The sequence below is a fragment of the Panthera onca genome, chromosome A1, assembly GCF_046562875.1.
Source record: "Panthera onca isolate mPanOnc1 chromosome A1, mPanOnc1 haplotype 2, whole genome shotgun sequence".
Lineage (NCBI taxonomy): Eukaryota > Metazoa > Chordata > Mammalia > Carnivora > Felidae > Panthera > Panthera onca.
In genome coordinates, this window is record NC_138339.1 from 219667918 (window position 1) to 219695143 (window position 27226).

At 42.4% G+C, this 27226-nt stretch overlaps 1 long non-coding RNA gene and 1 pseudogene across 1 annotated transcript in view; one reads left to right on the forward strand and one right to left on the reverse strand.

The window, feature by feature from the left end:
• LOC132682106 (uncharacterized) overlaps positions 1 to 27226 on the forward strand; it is a 205304-nt gene that overhangs the window by 65249 nt on the left and 112829 nt on the right. The gene's annotated exons all lie outside the window — the stretch shown is intronic.
• LOC132682540 (U6 spliceosomal RNA) lies at positions 13073 to 13170 on the reverse strand (annotated as a pseudogene).

A 27226-nucleotide genomic window follows, 5' to 3' on the forward strand; every position in this document is an offset into this window, starting at 1 on the left:
TGAGACAGCCATTCAGAATTGCTCTGAATTTAGGCAGAGAGATTCAGCTTTGAACCCTCCCCGTTGACCAGGTATTGGATGCTGTCTGTCTTTAGGAAGAAAGTGTAAACTCGGGAGAGGTGGCTCTTTAAGCTTAAGTACATAACCTAGAAAGGGACTCAGTTGTCCCATCAGCAGCCAGCACTCCTGGTAGCTGACGGAATGAGTTGATGGGGAGATCTGGATGGTACCCCACAGGACTAGCTATAGATATTATTACTTTTTAAATTTCTTTTGCTTTTGTGTTGTGCCTAGATTCTAGGAACCATGGGGTTGTTTGCTGCACTCTTCCTTGCCTTATTAGCTGTCTCTAGTGCTTGAATGCACTAATTGTACTTTGGGTGCGGATGAGGTAATCAGAGAAAGGGATGCTGGGAAGAGAGGCCGTATGAGAAGGTTAGGGCGGGCGGAAGACACAGTGCGGAGGATTTGTATTTGTGCAATCTGGCTGCTTCTATGATTCATTTGGGTCTGTGTACCCTCATAATCAGCAGGCTTCAGTGAACTGAGTGTTGCTTTCTAAAGAAAAATGAAAGCTGGAAATTCAACAATGATGAGTGCACACAAACACATAACCCCAGGGAAGCCACATAGAATGAAGCTGCAGGAAGATTCTTGTAATTTTTTTTTTTTTTTTTTTTTTTTTTTTTACAGGGGAAAGTGAGGCAAGTGAGAGAATTATTTTAATTGGTCAAGAGTTTGTCTCTTCTGTCACTTGTCTCTTATGGGATGTTAAGCTTCCTTTTTCCTACCCATTTTGATTGGGACTGGGGACAAGGGAATTTCAATTACAGGGCAAAAGATGGAATTCTGGAGTAAAGCAAATTTGTCAAAAGTAAATTCTTAGACAAAAAACATGGTTCCTGTGCTCAGCACCTTGTTTCCCTGGCTTTGCCTGATGTATGTTTCTTTTGTTTATTGTGTTTGAATTCACTAGTGTGTCTTTCCCTTCAACTTCACCTTGGATGGTGAAGAATGCTTGGCATGAATTAGCTCACTCTAATTGATAGGAGAATCTTGTACTTGGCAAAGAAACTCCAAAGAAAGAAAGCCAATTCCTTCATGAGCCTTTTCCACTAGCAGCCTCAGAACTTGACTGCCACCATTTGGATTATATTTAGCTATGGAGGTAGGAAAGGGTTAATAGACTTAGAAGCATTGAAATGGATTTCTTTTTCCTATTGAGATAGTAGAAGTTTGAATGCAAACCACCATTTTTGCATAATGACTACAGGCATATAATAATAGCTAGCATTGAGTTCTTTCTAAGTGCTGAGCGCTGTGCTAAGCACTTTATAAGTATCATCTCATTTTATGTCATAATGATTCCATAAGGTGGATATTATTATAAACCGCTCAACACAGATGATGCAATAAAACTTGGAGATGTTAGGTAAGTTGCCTATGTGTGGAGATGGGATTCAAATTTAGGTGCTAATACCTTTGCACCACTTTCTATACTGCTTCCGTGGCCACGGGATCAGGACAGGGGAGTGGTTGGAACAGGAAAACAGAAAATGTGCTCAGACTGGCTTCCTTTCAGGAAAGACCTTCTGAGGGGCATCCTACTTGTAGCTCAGGCCATTTTCTTCTAGTCCTAAAAGGAGAGACTAAGGGGACAATTAAGATCTAAGAGTCAAAACCTCCATACTGGATTTGGAACTCTGACATTTATTTGGGAATCTGTGGTGTAAATGTGGTGGTCAGAGGCCCTGGGTGTGGATACAATGGCCTGAGGAGAGAAGGTGTAACCAAGAAATCAAAGGATTCAGGCTGGATTCCTGGAAAGCACATTTAAGGGAGGTGTAGAGGAAGATGAGCCAATAGGAAGGTCCAGGAGAAAAGTCAGTTTTACTGTGATTATCCAGGACAGGATGGGGTGTGTTCGTCCAGAAGAGGATGGGATGTAGTCATCCAGGAAAGGGTTATGTGGTCATCCAGGAGAGGGTGGGGTGTGGTAATCCAGGACAGGATGGTGTGTGATCATCCAGGAAAGGGTGGGATGTGGTCATCCAGGATAGGGTTATGTGGTCATCCAGAAGATGTTGGGGTGTGGTCATCCAGGAGAGAGGAGTCATTGGGGTGAAATGATACAAAGCTGCCAGGTTAGGTGACATCTTGTCCTTAAGAAAGAAGAGAAGAAAGGAAAGATGGAAAGAAATTCAGATACATTAGAAAGTAGGGAAAAAGTTAGGGAAGGTTATTTCAAGGCCTGTATATTATTAATGAAGTAGAATATTCTTTGGGGTTTTCTGGTTCAATTCTCTTTCCCAAAGTATCCTGTTAATAGCTCCTCTCACTTGGTGCTTCAGCAGGAATACCTGTACCCAAGAGTAAACTAGCTGTGGACCCTGCCAAAATCATGACAGGGAGAGGCATGTTTGAGCCTCTGCTAGGTCACTGGTGGTAGAGATTGTGGTTACAGCTCTTAGGTGGCCCTGTTGGGTGGTTTTCGCCCCCTGATGATCTTCTTCAGACTTTCTTGGAAAACCAACTGGACAGTTTTACCTTTTGTCTATTTATCTTGGAAGGAGCTTATTTCTTTTTCTTTTTCTTTTTTATTTAAAAATTTTAATGTTTATTTATATTTGAGAGAGAGAGAGAGAGAGAGAGAGAGAGAGAAACACAAGTAGGGGAGAGGCAGGGAGAGAGGGAGACACACAATTAAAAGCAGGCTCCAGGGTCTGAGCTGTCAGCACAGAGCCTGACCAAGGGCTTGAACCCACGAACCATGAGATCATGACCTGAGCCAAATTTGGACACTGAACCAACTGAGCCACCCTGGCACCCCAGAGAGAGCTCATTTCTATCCACGTTTAGGTTCAGTTATTTTCTGGCTGCCTCCTGCCAGGAGTATCCAGGGACGGGTGGCATGTGGACACTTAGCCCACTCCTATTTTTACCAGGAACTTGGGCTGCAGACGACTCGTTTGAATGTCAGAGTGGTCAAGGGTTGGCAAATTCAGGGTAAACTCTAAGATTAGACTCCCGTGAGACATTCAAGATCTGTGCTTCTTAGGGGCTCACTTCTCTGAAAGGTCTTCGTTGTTCTTCAGTACACTGGTGCCTGCCAGAACCTTCCTGCTTCACTTATGTGACTGTTAGCTGAATATTCTGTACTTTGAAAAGATATGAAATCCATAAGTCAATGTAGTAAGATTTTAGCAGCCTCGATCCCTCATTTTATGGGGTAAGTGACTGAGGTTCAGAGAGAATTGAAAAGTTCTCATAGCTAAAAAAGTTGCATAGCTAGGTTTTGAACACAGGTCTTTGGGTTCCTAGTCCAGTGTTCTTTGTATATTTCATCTTCATCATGCAATAAAGGGTAACTTGTTATAGAAATGTAAGGAGACAAAACGGTGGCCTCTGTCCTTTCCCATAATTCTCACTAGATTTGTACCTCTTGCTCCCAGTAATTTAGTATATAATTGACTTTGTCTCTCTAGGGAAGGGTACCTATAACTCGTCCCTATGGCTAAAATCAACTCAATCCCCTGAATCTTTCCTATTTACAATATGCTTCTTGGAGTTTTAAAATTAGTGAGCAAAACTCTTCTTTCCACAGCTAGAGATAAACCCATAGGATAATCCTGGAGAAGTTTGACTTAAATTTGAACCAAATCATAAAATATTGGTATAAGATGTTTTCTGGGAAGCAGGCATTTAGTGGAGGTGGGAGGAAATTATGATAGTGGCTGCAGTGCTGAATATTTTTCGTATTTTATTCCAAGTTTGTAATAACTCTGGGCATTATTCCACTTTACTGCACAGGGAACTGGGTCACAAAGATGTTAAGTAATTAAACCAGGTCCCCTAGAGTTAATTATGTCAATTAATTGTCAGTGCTGGATTTCAAATCTTGGTTTATCTGGCTCCAAAACCTGTGTTCTTTCCACTACCCAGTGGTTCTCTAACTTGACATTAAAATTTCTTGCAAAATTGTCCAACAAGCAGATTTCACCCAATCCAAAGATTCTAATTCAGCAAGACTGAGGTAGGGGTCAGGCATCTATATTTTTAAAAAGTGCCCTCAGTGATTCTGATGTACAGCTTGTTGGGACACACAGGAGGAAAAACAAGAAAAGGGCAGTGATATAGAGGTCAGAGTTCCCTATTTGACAGTTTGGAGGGAGGCCAGCCACTCTTCAGAGGCTCACAGCCTCTCTAGACCTGTCTGGTGTCCTGACTCAAAAGAGGTAGTTCTTCACGAGGTAGGCTAGAGAAACTTGCACCTAGGCAAGGCTTCCCAGCATGGAAATCCAAAGTTCTTCTGGACCAAGTTAGGAAAGTAATTCCCTGTTATTTTCTTCTATGGAAAGGCCCATTTGCCAGCATAGGCTAAGTTGCCCAGAGATGGATATTCCTTGTCTGTATCCCAGCATCCAGCACAAATGGCTGGCGCATGGTGGGTGCTCAGTGTTCAGTGGGTCATGAAGGACGGTGGACATGCTGGTGTTCAGTCCTGGTGGGGTTAGGACTGAGGGCTTATGTTTTTAAGTATCTCCTGTTTGGAGACTACACTGTTTTGGGGACCATCCCTCTGGCATGTAGCTCTGAGAAGGGCATAGCTGAGTCCAGATGGAGCCAGTGTTCTAAGGTACACAGTGATGAGTTGTGTAGTACCTTTTTTCTTCATGATGTTTTATAAGTTGAACCTTATTTACTTATGGGAAAGTACTGTGGAGATTAAATTTCTAAGCTAGTCAGCCTGTAATTATTTCTTTACTTTGGTCGATTACTAATATTTCAGGTGGCTGCCTCCCAATTCAGACTCAGCAGGATCATTAACTTGCCTTCTAGTATTTCTCCCAGATCATTAGTATGAGATGAACAATCAGGAGATTCCAAGAGTCTGAAGTTTAATCAAGGAATCTGGTCTCTGGTTCGAAGATAGTATCACATGTTCCAGGGCTCTAATTTCCCATGCCTACAAACCTCGAAAGCTCAAGTGAAGGCCTCTGATGATTTTCAATAATGCAGTTCCATCTTTTATAGAATTCCATACCTGTTCCCTGCCTCCAGCTATACACTACATTTAAAGTAAACCACATATGTAGAGGAGACAAGCTAACTCACCAACCTGATATTCAGAATGATATCATTTATATGAATTTCAGATCCTCCTTTTGGCCCATGTTATCCAGACGGCTGAAAATGGTCCAGGCACAAATGAGTGAATTTGTGCCATGCTCTCCCAGAGGAGACTCAACATCTGCCTCCTTCCTTCCTTCCTTCCTTCCTTCCTTCCTTCCTTCCCTCACTCCTATGCCTCTCCTTCCCTTCCCTTCCCTCCCTCCCTCCCTCCCTTGCCTCCCTCCCTCGCTCCCTCCCTCCCTCCTTCCTTCCTTCCCTCCTTCCTTTTTTATCTACCTACCTTCCTTCCTTCCCATCTCTCTCAGGCCTTCTTTTCTTCCTCCTACAAATACTTTTAAGCTCCCCCCTCCCTATATTCCCCACATTGCAGTAGGCCCCTGAGAATACAAAGTAGCAAATGACATGATTTTTGCCTTTTAGGAGCATAAGGCTCACTAAAGCTCATAATTTCTCAACATGGAGCTGTGAATGGAGTGCACGCCTTCTGGACCATCATTTTTGCATCCCTGACCCTGGAAGGTTTACAGATTACAGAGCCTGGTGACTGTTTTGATGAAGAATCAAGTGAGAGAAGGTGGTTAAGTGCTGCTCTCCTGTTTCCTGTGTCCTGTATTTCCTGCATCAAATCCATCTTTCCTCTCTATCCAAGCACTTCCGATTTAGATCAGAACTGATTCCTGGTCTGGGGAGGAAGTCCAGAGAGGTCCCATTTCAGGGTCCCTTTTCTTCGGGCGTGTTGCACTGTGATTGCTGTGCAGTCAAAGCAACTCTGATTCTGAGTGGTCATGGGTTTGAGGATATATAGCCATTGCTTCTGTAACTTGGCTACTGGTAGCTGGTGGTGATAAGGACAAAGAGAGAAGAAACCTTCATGTTAGAGAAATGAAGTATTTATAGTGAAAGAAACGTTATAACATTTCTAAGAAATATCCAGATAAGGAAACTATTCAGAGGACCATCTGCTAGGCTGGTCCACACAATGCCCAATTGTTCATTTGCTCATTCACCCATCCGTTGTAGTGGGCACTGGAGAAGGAGCTGGGTTGCACATAAGCTGCAGGCCCTTCTCAGTCTGTGATTGAGAAACTGATGTTTCCAAACACTGGGTCTGACTATCTCGGCATTGTGAAGAGAAGGACTTGTGGCTGTGTGTGTCTGGTGGGTAGAGTGGAGGGCTCTTGGCATTTAATCTATGTTAAAAAAACTTTCCAAACTCGTTTTACCAGCACCTTGGAGCTGTAAAATATGTTATGAAGTTAAAAGAGAAAAATCAGAGAAGCACCTATTAAAATGTAGATATTTCAGCCGAGCAACTTGGATATAAAAGAAAAAATTTTCTACTTGGGACCTCTTTGTCTCAAAGGAGCTTAAAAAAGATCTTAAAAATAATAGGAGCTTTAAAGCAGGTGGGCATTTATTGTATTCACGGCTAAGGGAAGATTAAACTCACAATGTTTAGTGATTTTTTAAAAGTTCAGCTAAAAGATATTATTTTGGGGTAGAAAAAGCCCGGTTGTCCCTCAACTCCAGCCATTGCAAATCAGGGGATGGACTGTGCTCCCATCTTCCAATGCAAGTGAGTTTCCATTGGGTTGAGACCAAGCATGGACAATTTCAGCCTGAAATGATTACTTTCTGGAAATTTTCAGTGAGTGGAAACAGTCATGTAGAGGTGTGGATCTTGCTACCTGGATCAATAACTTTAGCTAGTTAAGATCCCTGCCAAGAAAGGCAAGGAAGATCAAATTTCATAGACCTAACAAACCACTGGAAACTTCTTGCCTGCGTGTGTTCAAGGATCACTTTTTATGATTTATAGAAACCAAAGCACTCATTGGAATATGAATAATAGCTAACATTTACTTGTCATTTATTATGCTGGCCACTATGCCAAGTACTTTATGTACATTGACTTATTTAATCCTAATGACAAACCATGAGCAGGTACTGTTATTTTTCCTACTTTGCAGATGAGAACATTGAGGCACAAAAAGGCTGAATTACAGAATAGATCAATGTGTCTTTCACTTAGAAAATGAGTCAAGCTCAGGAGTGCCTGGGGGGCTCAGTCGATTAAATGTCTCATTCTTGATTCATGCCTCAGGTCATGATCTCATGGTTCATGAGTTCAAGCCTCGCATCAGGCTCTGCGCTGACAGTGCAGAGCCTGCTTGGGATTCTCTCTCTCTCCCTCTCTCTCTCTCTCTCTCTCTCTCTCTCCCCCCCCCACCTCCCCTTCCCTCCCTTCCTCCCTCCCTCCTTCTCTCTCTCTTTCCTTGTCTTTCTGCTCCTCATTTGCTCTCTCTTTCTCTCTCAAAAGTAAAGAAACATTAAAAAAAAAAAAAAAAGAAAATGAGTCAAGCTCCATACATGTGAATAAATGTGAGCATTCCTACTTCCTTGTTGTTTAGTTTTCTCTCTCAAGTGTGGTGAGAATATTGATAACTTCTTAGTCCCTGGATGAAAAGTAAAAATTTGAATTCACAAGAGAGTTTTGAAATTCGCAACATGAACTCAATAACTTAAAAGAAAATCTGATTTTGCAAATAGGATACTAACAGCTTGGGAAATTCTATTTTCACAGGGTTTGTTCTTGGGGTGGGGGTGGGGGGGGCTTTGTCTTTCTCTCCAAGCACCCCTTATATTTCCTTTTCAGATCAAAGGTAACAAGATGCAACCAACTGACTCATTTTCTAAGTGAATGACACATTCACCTACTCTTGCAAATCTGAGCTTCTAGCAATTTGCTAATGCTTAGGACGCATGAAATTTAATTTTTTCTTCCTGAAATGCTTGGCCTTCTCCAAAATGGCTTCCGACCACTCATTCCTGGCAGATGATCTGGTACCACCTGTCTCCCAGGTTGAGGAGGGTTTCTGGGATGTCCTTTGAATACAGTGTCCGTCCTCAGTCGATGTCTCAGCTTGGGCCATTTTCCCTGTGTCCTCCTCCCATCTAGCTTATGGTCTGCTTCTCCGAATGACTCTTGAAGTGAGCTGTTAATCACTACGCTTTATTGCTAAGTTAATTCTGGCCACAGGTGTTCTAGTCAGGATGCTCCCAGGGCCTGGACCTGCAGGAAGAAAGTCCGTGAAGCTTCTGGCTCTGGCACCAAGCCACAGACTAGGTGAATCACATAACTCCTCTGAGGCTCAAAGAAGGCACTTTGTAAATTGTAAAGCATTAACCAAACGACAGGAGAGCGCCAGGAGAGCGCCAGGATTCTATTCTACACTTAGGGATGGGTGTCTTATTTAGTTGTAATTGTTAACACCTAGAGGGCCATCATACCCAGAAATGTGCCTTACTTACATGTTTCTGGACATGCTTGGGCCTTCGGAACATGCATCGGAAGCCAGGGTCAGATAGTATCGGCCGGGTGAACACTTACAGAGGCTAAGGCTGTTGGAAATTACCTCTATGTTACATTTTCCTTTAAATTCCTTACCTCGAAACGAAGCAAAGTCAGGGCAGAGAATTGGATGGATTTGCTCTTGGCCACAGCATCAAGCAGTAGAGTAAACGGAAGGAGAATAATCGTAAGTGTTAAAGGCCGTCAGCATTTGCCAAACCATGGTCTTTTTAAAAATATATACATATACTGCACAAAGAGTTTGGCATTATAAAAAGGATCTTGTAAGTACCATAGTCTTTTATCCAGAATGCTATTAAGAACTTTTTATTAAAAATTAAGATGCTTTAGAAACCACATAAAATTTTAAAAGGCTCTACCTTTCCACTTAGCCTTTTCAAGGGCACCTCTGGAGAGATGGTGGCATTCTCAAACAGTTGGACAGGTCTGTGGAGGAACACTCCACTCTGCCAATTTGTCCCCATATTGGCCCAGGGCAGCCATTCACCACTTTGTTTTTGGTTATTTCAGCTGCTGTTAGACATTCTCCTTCAAACACACCTGCACTGCTTTCCAGACAGCACCATAGCAGGCGGAAGGCGATGGGGTCCTACGCACTGTGGGCTGTGGGCTCCTGTGATCCCACCTGTGCCTCTGCCTCAACTCACCGAGCTCTCTGGAAGTTTTCTGGGTTTTGTGAGAATTCGCTTCTAGACTGAACTGAAATACAGAATCAGCCTCATATTTATTCATTGGGGCAGTTTTCTTTGTTCGGTTCGACTCAGCACAAATGGGGTTACTTCATTTAATGGGCCGCAAGCAGTCTGCCCACTGGTTTCCTCCTTTTCTTATCCTAAATTCCTAAATTCCTCCTGGGAGAGAGCCTTCCTAAATTCCTCCTGGATGTACGTCCTTTTATGTTCAAGAAACCCTTTGCCGTTCTAGGTCCTATAATATGACTAATGAGCCTTAAGTGCCTCCCCATCCTTCCTCATCTGACTTACCCCCCTTCCTGGTTTCTTCATCTTGATGCTGTCCTTTTAGCTTTTGAGTGCCCATTGTTTCGAGTGCCCGCCATTTTGTCTGCCATTCACTGCAATCCCTTAAGTCCTCTCCTCTTGGGTGCTCTTTTTGTATTTCTCTAATTCTAACAGGAGGACTGCAGGCCCAAGTTGCAAAAGCATACATTCCCCTCTTTTATCTCTGCATGATCAGTTGAATTTTCCTTACTAACAGCTCCTGTGGTTGAAAGACCCGAAAACTCTGACTTTGCCCTTTCCCAAGATTCTCTTTTTTGCTCATAGAGAAGCAAGTGAAGCTCTTAACCATTCTGACAGAGTCAGGATTTTTTTGTTTACGGCTATTGTTTTTTCATCCAGTAAATATTTGAGGGGTCCCTTCTTCATGCAAGACAGTATCGTGGGCACTAGAGGTACGGAGAAGAAGACACAGGTTCTTTCCAGAAGAGCTTGCAGGCTGGTGGGAAGATAGACATAATGACGCATCCTACGCTCTACTGGGGTACAGTGGGGTACCCCACCGTTGGAGGAGGGGTGTGTGGGATGCTCCATCCCATATGAAAGAGTAGACCACCTATTTCAGCAAAGGAGGGCTGTCAGGGAAACTGTCACTACAAAGTCCTGGTTGAACTGAGTTCTGAAGTATGAGGAGCTCTTCACCAGGCAAAGTCAGCCACAGCATTCATTCAGGGAGCAACACTGTCAAAGGCTCAGACGTATGAAAGAGGGCTGACAATGTCCAGTCTGTTTATGAACCTTGCCAAAGATCGGATAATCTAGGCTTTATGCATTTTTTTGCTGGCCCTATAAGCAGAACGTGCTTTGAGTGGGTTATCAGGAAAGGTCAAAGCCTGCATGGCTGGTGTGAGGGGCTCAGGGGCTGGGTAGGGAAGGGTTAGTCACTTGAAAGTTTTGTGTGCTGAGACAAGGCTCTTAAAGGAGCTCTGGGGTTTTTACAGAGGAGAAAGTGCTTAAAGGCGGATTATGCAGCCAACGGTGAGCCAGTAAATGGTTTCACTGGGGCCAATCCTGGGATATTTTGGCAGCCCTCTTTATTGGGCGTGGGGCTCTCTGGCTATTCAATACCATTGTGACTCTCCTTGTGAATGCCCATGAGGGGTTAGGGTGAAAATATAGAGCTTTTAAGCATTTTAACGTGATTTCGATTGCATTTTAATTTTTAATAAAACTTTTAATAAAGTTCTGCTTTAGGAGCCACAGAGATCAAAAGATTCCATTTAATAGGGAGTTCCAGGGTTATAGCACTGGGAGATAGATGGGCTTAACAAGACTGTGGTACATCTCTTTCAAGTAAATGCAATAAATGGTTCTGTTGGAATGGGAAAAAAGAGAAGATGCATACATACATGCATACATCTTTTTTTTTTTTTTTTTCTTTCTGTGTAGCCAGTAATTTCACTCTTTGGAAGTAATTGCTGAGCTCCTGGCATCTTTGAATAATACCCTTCTCATATGATAGTTACACTACTCCAAAGACAGTACAGACATCTGAGCCAAACAATTTTCTCTTTCATTTGTGAGAAATTGAACGGACAGATCTACCTGTCTCTTTTGGTTCCAAGAAAATGTCATGTTAGAAATGTGTGATAATATATTATATGACAGTCGCTGAAAATGTTTCAGACGCGGCAATAAATTGATTGTGGTTTTTAGACCAGATGTGCACCATGTTTAGAATGCATTGTGCTTCCTCGTATTCTAGCCTGGTGCTTAAGTAAATAGAAAGGAGTGTTTTGCTTTTCAATGAAGCCTCTTAAGTGAGCGGATGGCATTCCCCCCCACCCCCCCCACCCCCCAGTGAGTGATAGGAAATTATCAGAATTGTGCAAATTGGAGCTATTCACTCTCTTCACACGCACTGTGTAGCTGATAGGGCTCCAACTAAGGGCCTGTTTTGTCCCACTCCTAGAGTTAAGAGTGAGACAGCTGGAAAATGACCATTGCTTAACTGTGCAGCCCTTCTGTGCTTACATAGAAACTAAAGAAATGTGCTTCATATCTGATGGCGGTATTTTAAGTCCCTGACTTGTGATTTAATATATGGTATGAGCTCATACCAGTATATGGTATGGTATCCGAATGCATTTAATTGAAAAAGCTGAAGGAGACATCTTTTTATTGCATATCCCCCGCAAGATTCAAGGCAGACTTTGCTAAAGGTATTAGAAACAGGACATTTGTTTTTCTATGGGTGTTCAGTAAAATATCCTTCTAAGCATCGAAGTGGTCTGTGTGTCGTGACCGGTCTGCTTTTTTATGCTATCTCATTTCACGTTTCAATTCTAGTGGCACATTGGTTTTGAGTGGTTAAAGGTCTGTCTCATTTCCTTGCCAACCGAGATTATGTTCCCAGCTCTTTGTTAATTCTGTGCACTTTTAACAGTCGCTGCCGATCGTGTCCCGCTTTACTGTGCTCGGCGTTCTACGAACCCGGGAACCAGTGAGCGATGTGATCCTGCCCTCAGGAAAGCAGTGAGACAGTTCATGGAGGGCAAGAAGGCCAGGAGTTTCACATGCTAGACCTCATTTAGTGCTCATGGCAACTCAGCTTCGCAGGGGTGGGTGTTTACTTCTTCATTTTACAAATAATGAAACTGGGCCTCACGTAGCTCAGAAATTAGGCTCCAGAGCCAACAGCTGCTTGACTTCAGAGCCCACACCCTCTCTCCAGCTCACTGTCTGGCTGGTTGGAGAGCAAGACATAACAATGAACACAAGGCTGGAAAAAATGTGAATAAATGCAAACTTAGGCACTATAGCATTAAAACACCACGTGGATTAGAGAGGGATCTCTGTGTACCCTGTGCTCACTGAAGGGTTTCTGGAGGAGCACCTGGGCAGTGTTTGGAGGCCTGGAAGGATGAGGGCAGACATCACAGGCACGAGGGCATCGAGGGCATAAGCTTCTAGAATTGACAGGAAACCTGATTGCCAGGGGCGGGACTGTAGGGCTGGGGAGCAGTGGGAAGCAGGGGAAGGTGTAGGGCAGGGGCCTGGATGCAGAATGGAGGTGTTTAGAGCCTGTGAGAAACTCCTCCCTGCAGCCCCCATGTGTGTGTCAGAGAGGTTTTAAAGTGTGGAGAAAAAGTGCCGTTGAACTGAAAGTTGCAACATTTGGGGGCTGTATGATGTTGAATTTTCCCTTCGTAGCAAGAAAAAGTGGTGCTTTAATCACGAGGAGAATGTCACGTTTCTTTTCCCATCAGGGAATAGAGTTAAGTCAACCTCTCTGCTGAACTGAAAGTGTCTGAGAGTTCTTGGCAAAATAAACAAATTCCCTTTGCCTCTTGGTGGGCGGGGGAAATGGCAGAGGGGCAGTGGGGCAAGTAAAGGAAGACATGCACGCAGACCACCATTCCGGCAGTTTCTCTGATTTTCAGGAGATGCCTGGGCACTAGGAGGCAGAGGAAAATATGAAAGAAAGAAGATCCAGGGGGAAATCCTGATGAGCCCAGGGAAGAGCAGGGAGCATGCAGACCAGCTCTTGGGATGATGGGGAGGGGTGGGGGGAAGAACTGACCTGTGGCAGGGGCTTAGCCTCACTCCCAGAGAGTATAAGTTTTTGAGTGTCATCCTTGAGCAGGGTCCACGCTAATCTTCTCTGTATTGTTCCAATTTTAGTATATGTGCGGCTGACGCCAGCACAGTATAACTTTTTGAATGTTTGCAACGAGTCTTTTTTGGGCCAGGCACTACAGCATAAAGCGTGAAGGCATAAAGTAAGATCCCCGCTCCCCTTTTGTTTATAGGGAGATACTGTGCGATTTTTTACACAGTTTTTAAAGTGATTGTGACTTGTGGTTTTATAATTGGGCAAAAGAAAAAGCTAAGATTTAACGAGTGACTTAAGAATCCCTTCTTTAGTGATCGTGGATGCTTCTCTACTGGTGCGAGTCCTGTTTCAAACATGGGACCTACATTTAAGAAAAAGGTGCACACTAAATTCACACCTGCATTTTTTTGGTTTGAAAGGAAGTAAGGGAATTTTGTGAAACGTTTGAAAAATTGATAGGAAATTTTCAGTGTGTTCATAATCATTTATGTGGCCGACAGTGCACTAGATGCTGGGGATACAAAGAGGAAGTCCCAGGAACTCATAATCTATTGAAGGCAGCAGAGAAATATATGATACATAGCGATTGGTGCTCTGATGCACAAGTGCTTATAGAACAGTGACTCACAGACTGGTTAGATGAGTTACTATGGAGTGGTTTTTGCAGTACAGATAGGAGTTCAGATGGAGAAGAGAGAAGTGAGATAAAGGAGAATGGTGAGAGGCATTGTAAACAGAGGAACGTATCAGTAACACCTCAAGCATGTGAAGGTGTGCCGTCTCCTTAGGGAACTAATAGCCTAACAAGGGTAGTGCGTGATGTATGGGAACGAAGGGATAAGAAGTGGGGTTGTAAGAATCTACTAGAGGCAGACAGCAACAGCCTTAAATACCTTGTTAAGAAATTTGAACTTTTTTCTCTAGGCTAGTGTTTCTCAGGTGTTCTGTTTTGTTTTGTTTTCAAGACTAGTCCAGTAATATGCCCTGGAAGAAAAGGGTTCTATAGCCATAAGCTGGGGAGATACTGTAAAGATGCATTCTTCCTCTTGGCATAAGTGTATCACTGCCCTAATGCACGTCAACATTGTAAAAGCTCTGAGAATTCCTGAAAACGTAACACAACCAAATAGTCCAACTTTGTTTTACTCGTTGCTTCCCAAACTTGTTACTGTAGGCCTCCTTTCCAGGCAATACCTGCTCAGATTTCCTGAAATTACTCTTCCTTAACCTAGATTGGGAAATGCCTCTAGGGGAGCCATTGAGTTTTTAAGTAGGAGGGGGATTGAGTCTGTACTGGGGGAAGGGAACCTGCGGAGGCAGGAAGGGTGATGGGCCTGGCGCTAGAACATCACAGAAGACTGAACCTGATGCTGGCAAGTTCTTTGTTACAGAACTTACTCGGTGCTGTAACTTCCATTTCCTCCACTCATCTGGGCATCCCAAGACCAACACGTAGTAGTTTGTGATTACATCTATGTTGGACGAATCAAGGGAAGAATGAGCCTACTGTGGCTGTTTGGTTCAGAAATCCTAATGAAGATGTGGGCCTCTTAGAGGCTCATTTAGGGGCATTCTTTGGGGGCTAGAAAAGAAAAAAAGTGAATGTCTGAATCAGATGTAGATACAGCTCTCACTTTTGATACGGACTTTTAATAAGCAGTATGACTAATTTTTTAAAAATATTATAAAGTATCGAGGCGCCTGGGTAGCTTAGTAGGTTAAGTGTCTGACTTTGGCTCAGGTCATGCTCTCACCATCCGTGAGTTCGGAGCCCCGCGTCAGGCTCTGGGCTGACATCTCAGAGCCTGGAGCCTGCTTCCGATTCTGTGTCTCCCTCTCGCTCTGCCCCTCCCCCACTCATGCTCTGTCTCTCTCTCTGTCGTTCAAAAATGAATAAACATTAAAAAAATTATAAAGTGTAGTATTTCATGTGGACATGTTTTCTGTAAATCACCAATAAATTATTTTGTCCACCTTGAAATATGTGTCTTATTCTTATGAGATAATAAAATATATAAAGGAAAGTATTTGATATAGTCACAAAGATGGGGAAGCACATTAGGCATGATAAATTATGATCCTTTCGGTGTGGAGTGACAGTTATTTTCACAGGTAAAGGAAAAGTTCTCTTCATGTTTATCACAACTTTCATAGAAAAGGTGAAGCCAGGAAAAAGGACAAATCTCTATTTACAACTTACTTTGCTCCCAGATTTCTCAGTGTGAGACTTGCTCTAAAGGTGAATCTTAAGGAAAAACTAGATAAATGGTTCAGCACACATTGCCACCACCATCACATTTGAAAGGGCAGGATCATAGACGCGTTAGCCTAACTGAAGATCAGAGTTGCCCCACTTCAGCTTGGCCAACATCAGCTAGAGGAAATGTCCAGTGAAATCAAGGTCTATGACCAGAACGAAGCTCTGTGAGCCTAAAGGGTCCCAACGCAGTGTGGTGTGGCAATATTTTAAAGTCTCAACTTGAAGATTTCTTTAGTTTTTTCTTGGGTCACTTGGTTCTGGCTTCCAGTCAGTTAATTAGGCCAGTCTGGGTTCCTTGCCTTGGGGAAAGTGGAACAAGCCCAGGAAACGAAGTCATATCTTGGCTTTTGGGCTCCAAAATCTAACCCCAAGAAGAGAAAATAACTCTTGGACATTACTAATAGATGAGCCTAGGATGCCATGAGACTGGGGGCCAGCTGCCTACCCCAGAGGGAGACGAACGTCCATAGAGCAGGAAGCATCAGGCTGTCGTGGGGGCACATTTAGAAGCTTCTGTATGGATAATCCCTGAGAAGGAGGACTGGTGCCCAATCCTCACCCAGGTCAAGCCTCGGGGATGTATGACTGTATGAGGAAGAAGGGCCTTGTACAACATCAGGTTCCCATGGCTCGGCTGGCGGGAAGAACATTCTCTCTGAGCTAAGTGGATGGGTGTCTGAACGGCCCCAGTTTCTCACAGCCTCACATGGTGTAGAGCAGCAAGTGACTTCCTGGGTACCAGAGAGGAGCACAGGAGCGGCGAGAGCAAAGGCACAGATGGGGAGCTGGGCCAGACAGCAGTGGATTTGTTGGTCGATAAGCAGGACCGGGCAGCCCAGGGGCATCGAAGCAGGTGCCCCTGTGGATGACGGGGAACTCAATGTCTACCATTCTCATCCCCGCTTCCTTGGTACTACTCTGACTCTCTAGATCCTGAAATGATTGCACTGAGTCTGCCACTCCTCCAGCACGGTCTCAGGATAGAAATTCCATTGCGTTATAGAGAAATAAAGTTGCATTTCTGACACACATGAGTCTGGGGATTGAGATTCAGGCCTGGTTTTTGTATAATAATGAAAAATTCCATTTGATGATGTCTGGGCAAGAACGGGTACTTCTCTGTCCTGCAAAGATCAGGATGCCCTTAAACTTAGGCAAATACAAAGAGGGGTTTGTGGAAAGGATACACAAAAGTCTCTTAGAAATCAAGGGCAGAAAAGTATAACTGGGTCTGAGGAGATTCTTGGAAAGGCGAAAATGGGGCTTTTTTCACTGTCTCTAAGGGCTGCATGAACTCTTTCATCTCTCCCTGTGTGCCTTCATTTTTGGCTTCTTCTGCCTGGGCAGTCTGTGACGGCGGGGCCCCAGGTCTCCCGCCTCCTCACTTGCCCGCCTGGGGAGGCTCCTTTGTGCCTCTCAGTTCCGCGTCCACACAGCAAGCATCTGATTGGCTCTTTTTGGTCAGGTGTCTTCTGGTCCAATCACTGTTGTTGGTGAGGAGTCATGAACCAGGTTTAGAGCAGCAAGGGCAGGGCTGCCAAGTTGAACAACCTCAGGGGGGTGCTGGTCAAATATTGCTTTGTGAATGGCTCTGCCTGGATTTGTATAGTGCGCATTCCGCGCAACCAGAAGCAGCAGTCCTGGCCAAGAGCCCGGCTATCCTTCTTTTCACGAATGCAGTAAAATGGCGGAACTTAACTGTTGTTTGACTTGAGTGAAAGTCTTCCTAACGTGCCATGTGGCCATATGAATGCACGGAGTAGGACGAGGAGTAGGAGGATCAGCATAGGTGAATGTTCATGTGAACAGAAAGAAGTTAGCTACCTTGTCAACGTGGGTGGTTCTCTGGTTAGTACAGTGGTTTAGAGACAGGCTTTGATGTTCAACAGAACTGTGTTCAAATCCCAGCTCTGCTTGTAAAATGTGATGGTGGTCAGGTTACTTGATTTCTCTAAATCTCAGTGTCATCATCGGTAAAGTGGGGATGATAATTTCTTTCCTACAGGGATTCTTACAAGGATTAAATGATTTAATACATTTAAGGAACTTGGGCCAGTGTCTGGTGCCAACTAAGTGCCAGTTCTATTATCGTGATAATAAACCATATAAACTAAACAGTCATGAAATCTTGACCCATTTTTTAAATCTGCATCCAAGGGAATTGCTCCGTATTTGGTAAAGGTCTATACAGTTACAATTGAAATCAAAATCACAATGTTGTACCAATGTTGACACGAATAATAATTAGCAACAATTCCAATGATATTGATGATGATGAAGAAGTAAACCTGGGTAAACTTTTGTCTCAGGCTTGTGTGGTGCAGGTACGCACATATGTGTTCGATCCGATTTTAACTTTATGTACAAATCTTTGTCTTAATGGCTTTTTCCTTAGCATCTTGACCCTATTTTGACATCTAGCAAGATGAGATTTTTTTTCGAGCTTCATGTTTCATAAACAAAATATATGTTTATATCTGACTGTGCCCAAGCTGCTAATTATGGGCAACTCTTTCTATAGCTCACTATTAATCACTCTTGTCTTTAGGGTGATATAGAAAACAATTTATGTTACAAAATAAAATCCTCCCTTAAAAATGTTTGCCCTAAGAGCGAGGAGGGAGGAAATCACAAACTGTTATTGTTTTCCCTTAGATGGATCTAAATATTAACATTCCCTTAGCTTTAAAGATTATTTTTATGCCGCTCCTTTATAAACAATCAAAGTACACTAACTCTTCTGTTGTCTGGGGTTCTGTCTACAGCATACCCAAACAACTAAGCTTAAAAAAAAATGACAACATCAATTCGGCAGGTTATTTGGCATTGGATGCAGAAAATAATAATGTTTGAATAGCTTAAAACATTTCTAAAAGCACAGCATATAGTAACTTGATTTTAATGTTTACATTACAGCCTAAGGATCCCTCACACAGTGGAGGGAGTTGTTTCTAGATGTCGTTGCAACTGTAGTAACTACCTAAGCCCCAGAATAGGGGCCAGCGGCTGAGGCAGCAGTCGTTCATAGGAGGAGGAATTGGAGGAAGAGGAAGAAGGATAAGCTGCTATGGTAACAACAGCGGTAGTAGCTGTATTAGTAGCCGCTGTAGTCATCGTTAACGCTGTGTGCAGACGGTGTTCTAGGCACTTCCTCCACAGCAACGTGCAATCCGTACAGCAAACTTGAGAGGTAGCACTGTTATTTCCTTCTTACAGAAGAGGAAACAAAGGCTGAGAGGGGCGAAGTAACCATTGGGGAACCACCATTTGAAGAATAAGAACAATGACCGACACCATGTTACACGCTTCTCAGCTGTTGACAGGCATCATCCCGTTGAATTCTTCCGGTGATCCCAGGAAGTAGGCCTCTTTGTCATGCCAGGTGAACACAGGAGGAAGCTGGAGTTTGGAGGCCTGACTAATCAAATGGCAGACGAGGGACTGAGTCCAGGGGTCGGAAGCCACAACGGCGATCTTGCCTTTCAGCTTGGGGTTTAGAAGTGTGTCCGGTAGGTTCGGCTTGGACTGATTTGTTGAGAGAAGGGAAGTCCTTGAAGCAGAAGTGGCTGTCCTGAGGCAGCACTCAATGCCTCGGTGCTTGCCCTGGAAAGAAGGTGTTCTTCCTTTGAGGGGCCTCCACAGGAGGAGGTAGAACGGTAGAACGGTATTTTCTTTGGGCTCCTTTAATCCTAGGGGACATTCGCTTGATGAATAGCAAATAAGTTCCCTTAACCAGACTGTTGTTATAAATATCCATGGCATTAATTCAAATGCTTGCCTCAGGCACAAAATTTAAGGGAACATCAAAAATTCAATAAATCAGATCAATACTGTTTGAACGGAATATTTTAAATATTATTTATATATATATAAATATATTTATTTATAAATTATATATATTTATATATAATATATATCAAATACTTACAATAAAAACATCTTAAAAATCCATACTTGAACATAATATCAACAGCTAAAGTAATAAAAATAAAATATTATTATTTATATATATAAATATATATATTTATTTATAAATTATATATATTTATATATAATATATATTAAATATTTACAATAAAAACATCTTAAAAATCCATACTTGAACATAATATCAACAGTTAAAATAATAAAAATAAAATATTATTTTTTATATATATAAATATATATATTTATTTATAAATTATATATATATAATATATATTAAATATTTACAATAAAAACATCTTAAAAATCCATACTTGAACATAATATCAACAGTTAAGGTAATAAAAATAAAATATTATTATTTATATATATAAATATATATTTATTTATAAATTATATATATTTATATATAATATATATTAAATATTTACAATAAAAACATCTTAAAAAATCCATACTTGAACATAATATCAACAGTTAAAATAAAGGCAGGGTCGGTATGGTCCTGGGTCACCAGGTGCCAGGCCTCTGGATGGAGATCAGACAGGACTGTGAGTCCGACGGTGGGCCTCTGCTCACGGCCACCACTGCCATCTTTACTCTCACAGGTCCTTGGTGGACCCTTCATTCACATTTTGGTCCCTGTGTCGGCTCTCCGCACCAGTGCGCGCACAGGTCTCCCTCCCAGAGTCACCATGAAGGAGAGGAGCCTGTATGGAAGTGCTTCTGTAGGCATCACCCAAGTGCTATTTCTTCATCTGGTGCTATTTTTAAGGAGTGAGAATGGCATTTTCCAGTGATACGCTAACAAAGTTAAGCGTTTTCCCTTCTACCTTTTCTCTCCAAAACACAAACAAGGGAGTTGTTGAACAAAGAGACTGTCAGTGTCTTTCCAATTTTAGGTCTGTGTATTGGGCTACTCTTGGTTTCTCTTTTCCTATTCACTGCTTGGGGTGTCCACTTAAGAAAACACTGGACCTTCTGCTGGCACGTCAGCTGGGACACATGTGTCTTGCTGATCTCTTCCAAAAGCTCCGCAGAATTGTCCAGTCCCAGTGGCCTTGGGCTTTGAGGACTCAACCCAGCAGTCATGCTGTTGAATACGAATATAACTGCTTCCCACCCCAAAAGGCATTTTATTTATTATTTTAAAAATATTTTCTTTGGGCTCCTTTAATCCTAGGGGACATTCGCTTGATGAATAGCAAATAAGTTCCCTTAACCAGACTGTTGTTATAAATATCCATGGCATTAATTCAAACCATTTGCATCGGAAACTTCTTCTTTTTTTTTTTTTTTTTCTTTTCTGGAGGAAAAGGGGTGGCTGACTTAACCTCAACATTTGGGACATGATTTTCCCTAAAATAACCACAACATCCATCATTTTTTTTTCCTGCTGGTGTGTCAATTTTTTAATGAGAGGCTGGGTCCCTTCAGTACCTTCGGTCTCCATGGTAACAATTCCATGTGTTTATTCTGGCTTACTGAAACAAAATGCTGAGGAAAAGGTCAGTGACTCATTTTTGATTGGGGGTTCCTCTAATTAGAGAATGAAATTTAGAAGTTGATCAGTAACACAAAGATACTACGTGCTTAAAAGTAAGATCCATGGCAAGCATTTTAAATGACAAGTTCTAAAACTTTAGGCGGTCAGATGTTTTAAAATTCTGTCTGTTTCTTCACAGGTGCAGGTGTTTTTGAGACTATTATTGTTTCATCCATGTATAACCAACCTTGACTTCCTGCCATTCCCTCCTGGTACCAGCATCTGAGTAATGCATTAAGTAATGGATTAAAGTATCTAGAATGACTAACGCAGTTATACGAGTCTATTTGGACCTATGGTATGTGCATCTGAGATGAGCTAAAGCAATACAATAAAGTCTTTCGGGGTGGCCACTGGGTGGCCAGAAGAGGCAGGAACATTGCTTAGGTCCCGATTTTTCCACCTCCTCTGTCACTTTAAGTTGTGTTTTAGATCTGTGGAAGGCAGAAAGGGGACTGCCATGCTTTATGATTGTTGCCTTGGGTTGGTATTGTTTGATTTAGTAAGTATCAGGCGTCTCTTTCCTCATCTGTAAAATGGGAACAGTAGCAGAATTTGCATCATAGGGTGTTTGAGGGGATTAAAAACAATAATGATGTAGGCATAGTGCTTAGCAAAATGCAGACTCTTAACATAACACCAAATAAGTGTTGACTGTTGTAATTACTCTTTTTAACTTTCGTTTTTAGATTAGTACGTTGGCCTTTGGATTAAATTCCTTTGCTCTCAAGGGAATTGTTCAAAACTAAGTAAGACTGAGCAGCAAATGAAATTTCCACATTAGAGGGCAAGAAAGAAATCAGTTTGAGCTGGTGAAAATATGTCAGTCTGTGGGGAGTACTACCCCTCCATCTCTACCCCAGGGCTCCATGAAACTCAGCTCATTCATATCTGAGAGCCATGGGGCATCTTGTTTTGAGCACAGGCTTATCTGGACAGGCTCTCAGAACTAAGGGCAAAGCTTAGGTGGAGAACCTGATCCTTATACCCCAGTGGTTGAACCTCAATCAGTATCTAAAATATAAAGATATGAGGAATATAAAATAGTCAAGCTCATGGAACCATAGAGTAGAACAGTGGTTCAGGGACTGGAGGTTGGGGACATAGGAAGATATTGGTCAAAGGGTATAATCTTTCAGTTATAAGATGAGTAAATTCTGAGGCTCCATTGCACACCAGGGTGACTGTAGTTAATAATACTGTATATGTACTTGAACTTTCTGAGAGAGTAGATCTTAAGAATTCCCATCACACACACACACACACACACACACACACACACACACACACACACAGGTAACTATGTGAAATGATGGATGTATCTATTAATTTGATTGTGGTAATCGTTTTACAATTTATACATATGTTAAATCATCATATTGTATACCCTAAATACATATAATTTTTATTTTCCAATTTTAACTCAGTACAGTTGGAAAAATAAAATAAAGCACAAAGAGATCCTGTCTTGACTGGCAGAATGTGGAAGTCAGGTGCCTCCCTGTGACCCCTTGTCAGTGGCCTGAGTTTGTTTGACTCCATGGGACTCCATGAGACCAATGTGGACAGAAGTTGGGTGGGCTTGCAGACAAGTTGTAGAGAGAAGCTGATACATTTTAGGTAGAATTTTTAGACACTTGCATGAAGGGATTTCCTAGCTACTCTTAGAAATCAATCCCTCTGATGGCTCTTAGTAAAGCTGTAGATCGTAGAAGCCAGACCTTTATTAGGGAACTTCACCGTTCGCTTAACAAATATCTATGTCTGTGGTGTGTCAAGCATGTGGCTAGGTCAGCTGCAAACACAAATGACATGGTTCCCCTCCCCTGGAGCTTACATTCTAAGTTGAAGAGATAGAAACAAGTGAAACAAAGAAAGAAAATAATTGCATGTATTAAATGCTATGAGGGAAAAACATATGCTAGGCAGCGTTTGTGTGAGAACCTTGACCTCTGTGTACTGCTCCAAGAGGAAGCTTGTCCTTCTGCAAGAAATAAGGTTGGAGATGATATTCTAGTTAGTTCCTCTATGGTAAAGACTATGGGAAGATTCTTAGTCCTTAAATGTTGATACCAGCTATGTCTTTTCTCTTGGGTTGTGCAACTGGAATGAGCAAAGTGATCGCTATTGCTGTTTTTATTTTACTCACGAATAATAATGTTGCTAGGGCTCCGAGTCTCTGTTAAATGCTATAATTACTATTTTTATCCTCATTGTCAGAAAACACAGCTTTTGCAAATCGATTTGTTCACAAACTGCTTTTTTCTTCACAAAGCATCTCGTAGGTCTGGTGTTTGCCAGAGCACATTTTTTTGGAGACAGTGTTTTAGAAAATACAGTTTGGATGGTCCTGTGATAATACATTTTTAAAGAGTAGTAAGTATATCTTTGAAGATACATATTCCAGATAAGGTATCTATACTTGTTTGCTATCTGGGTTTTCAAATGCATGGTTAAGGTCACTATTTTTTAGCTTATGTCCTTGGTCTCAGGCATTTGCCTGTGATTTCTTGAGACTCATCCCCCCATCCCCATCCCTACTTGTCAATATTGTTGCAGAGAAAACTAAAAATGGCCCCCTACACAAAGAAAAACAAAACAAAACAAAACAAAACAGCAGGTATTTGGTGGCAAACATGTAAGGAGATTCTATCATAATGGCTAATGCAAAATAGACATAAATCAGGCTTGTGTCTAAAGTTTACAGAGAATAAAATGACGCAGGAATTCCTCTGGAGAAATAGTCTATTTGTCAGAAAATGCGGGGCTTCTCTTTTCCATTCTTAGACCATTTAGTCATTAAAAGATTTTTTAAAAATTTAAAACAATCATATAATCTCCTTTGCTGGAAATATTTAAAAATATTATAGATTTATTTATTTTTTATTTTTTTAATGTTTACTTATTTTTGAGAGAGACAGAATGCGAGTGGATTAGGGGCAGAGAGAGAGGGAGACACAGAAGCAGAAGCAGGCTTCAGGCTTTGAGCTGTCAGCACAGAGCCTGACATGGGGCTCGAACTCACGAGCTGTGAGATCATGACCTGAGCTGAAGTTGGACGTTCAACACACTGAGCCACCCAGGCGCCCCTAAAAATATTATAGATTTAAAAGGAGTTCAGTAGTATATCCATTGACCTCTCATCCACCAGTAGAGAATGCAGTAGACTGAGACCAGGTTGTTGGTCTGGGGGCCAACACAGTGTCCAGCTTCTCCCGGTCATCTCCATCTACATGGAATCTGGGTGCTGATCATCTGCGGCCACGTTTGAGCCATGGAACCTTGGTGGTAGGTAGAAGAAAAATGGTAATGCTCTAAAAACTAGTTTTAGGTGAGAGCTTTTTTTTTTTAAGTAAAACTTTTCTTTTTGTCCTTTAAAAAAATTGAGAATTATCAAAAAGACAGTGTTCGTCTTTTTGCTGTATTTGGGATGACCAAATGGTTCTATTAGGGAAAACATTGTCTAGCTCTTATCTCCTCTGTGGTCCAGACAACACTGTACCTCATAGCTCACTGATTAAAGGTAAAGGATGCCCAGCTCTGGGTAAAGTTTAGCCCGTGGCAGTGCTTCAGAATAGACAGTCTTGCCTCATGAGTTTCAAATACATCCTAGAAGACTATGCATCTTTATAACTTGGGGCACCATGCAACAAGTCCAAAAGAGAATACTGTGATGGCCCCCCCCCTTCCCATTCGCTATAATTTCCCATTGCTCATGTTACTCCTCATTTAGTTCTTTCTGTACCTTCCTCAAAGCAAACTCTCTTCCCCACATTTGTTGGCTTGCTTATTTTGGGGCTCTTCCTTCAAAGTAGACGTAGTTCTTAAACATTAATGTGTATCAGAATTGATTGCAGAGCTTGTTAAAAATGCAAATGTTGCAATCTCTAGGTGATCAATAAATGAACAGTAAAAGAGTAAATAGTTTAAAGAACAGTGATGCTTTCCATCACTCAGTAATACTAATATTCATGTTTGGAAAGTACTTTATTTTTTTTTAATGTTTATTTATTTTTGAGAGACAGAGAGAGACAGAGCATGAGTAGAGGAGGGGTAGAGAGAGAGAGGGACACACAGAATCTGATGCAGGCTCCAGGCTCCGAGCTGTCAGCGCAGAGCCCAATGCGGGGTTTGCTCACAAGCCATGAGATCACCACCTCAGCCGAAGTCAGACGCCCAACCAAATGCGCTGCCCAGGCACCCCTGGAAAGTACTTTGTAATGTCTATGATACTTTTGCACAATTTGAGTATTTCCCTATTCCAAAGTCCATGGGCCGTTCATTACTTCAATGCCCATTGGGTTTTAAAACCTGGTATCATAAACTTCCTATATCACCTTCTCCTCTTCTTTAATTCCAGGAAACAACATTTGATAAACACACTCTTCTCACTTTCCCTTTTCTACCTCTGGCCTTTTCCCACTTAAGCCCTTACTCCCCCAAATTTCTGTTTATTCATTAATTTCTTTAAAAAACATTATTACTATTATTATTATTATTATTATTATTATTATTATTATTTGAGAGTGGGAATGGGAGAGGGGCAGAGGGAGAGGGAGATATCAGCGCAGATGATTAGCGCAGAGCCTGATGCGGTGCTTGATCTGATGACCTTGATGAGATCATGACCTGAGCTGAAACCAAGAGTTGGATACTTAACTGACTGAGCCACCCAGGTGCCTCCTTCACTCATTTCTTTTTTCAGTCAGTGACACAACATTTATTGTCTGTGCAGAATCAATGACTGTGCTAGGTATCCTGTTACATTATCTTGAATTTTCTTTCAAGCTAGGTTACCCTAACTGAGTAAAATTAGGGAAAATACATGGAGTAGAATTCCTTTATCCTTGAAAAATACATTAAGAAAATGTAGTTCCATTTCCAAGTGTAGAACGACTTAGAGACACAAAACAAAGGGGAATCTGAAAACGAGGGCAGTGACAAGGAGCTGCTGTTTCAGCTACCTTTTATTTTGTAAACATTTCAGTAATTGCAGACTTTGGGTTTAATCGCCTTGCAGGGTGGTAGACAAGGCATTTGTCAAGAGATGAGTTGTTGGAATTGCGATCCCCTCACACATATACCTACAGATGACACTCTCAAATTTCTGTCCCCAACTCACTTTCCTTTCACTCATTATACAATTTATTCAACAAATATCCATTCAATGTCTTCTCTGGGCTGCACACCATTCCGGGCACTCAAAAGAGGGGATTCCCATCATTGTTAGGTCACACTGGATGGGTCGATGTATGAATGCATCACAGAGTGTTTTGAACGTGCAAACATGTTGTTGTGGTCCTGTAAAAGTCATCTGGATGCAGTGTGGTCTCGGCCCTGCGCCCTTGGTGAGACCTTGGTGAGACTTCCTTCCCCTCTGTTGTTCTCCTCACCTGTGAACATTCCTGCTTGCTTAGCTCTGGATTTCAGCCACACCCTCCTCACCCTAGGAAAGAGTTGTCATATAACGCCCCTGGAGCTTAGCATGCACTTTGTGATCCTTGAGGGCAGTGTGCAAAGCCTCGGAGACCCACTCCGAGAGGGTGGGCTTTCTGCAGGGGTTGGCTCCTGGGCTCCCAGTCATCCTATGTTTCCTTCTCACAGGAACAGTCCCCTCCACCCACTCTGGGGTCAGGTGGATACCACCAAGGGCCTCCAGAAAACCACCTTCTGAGGTAGTTTTTCAGACCCACGAAATGTAGCATGCATAAAACTGGAGGTACAATGCAGCCACAAGACAGACAAAAGGGTGAGGGCGAGGAGAGCTCTATAAGCCAGTGTGTTTGCACAGCCATCCTCATGCAAGGCTAATAATCAGCAGGTGAATACTTTTCGAGAGAAAGACAGTACAATGGAGCACCCCCCCTCCCATTGCTGAAAGTCTGACAATACCAGAGAGAGTCCAGGGCTTAAACAATTTTGGGTGCTGTGGGGCTGCTGGCTGGGATCCCAAGTGCCTGCTTTGAGAGAGAGCAAAGAAACAGGAACTTTGGGGAGCCTCTCACTGACCCTCCCATGGGGGATGGAGTTTCTCCCATAGAAGCCTTGCTGTCAGATTCTCAGGCCTGCAAACAGACATTCTAGTTTTTGAGTAATTTAAGTGGTAACTATAAGTTCACTGAGAGCTGCACTGAAGGCCGACTTTTCTCTCTAGTGTAATTATTCAAGGGCAACCATGTGTTGGCAAAAGAAGTATAAAGGGCAGACCCTGCCTCTTATTCCTTCCAGACAGAGAAGCCCAGGGCTTCAGTGTGGTTGGAGCATATCATCTATAGCCTATTTTTAAAGTTTGGGAAAACTCAACTGGTTGATAGGCTCACTGGAGTTTGGGTCACTGGGGGCCATGGTTGACAACTATTTGCTGTCCAGTCAAGAATACGTTTGGGCGCCTGGGTGGCTCAGTTGGTTGGGTGTCCGA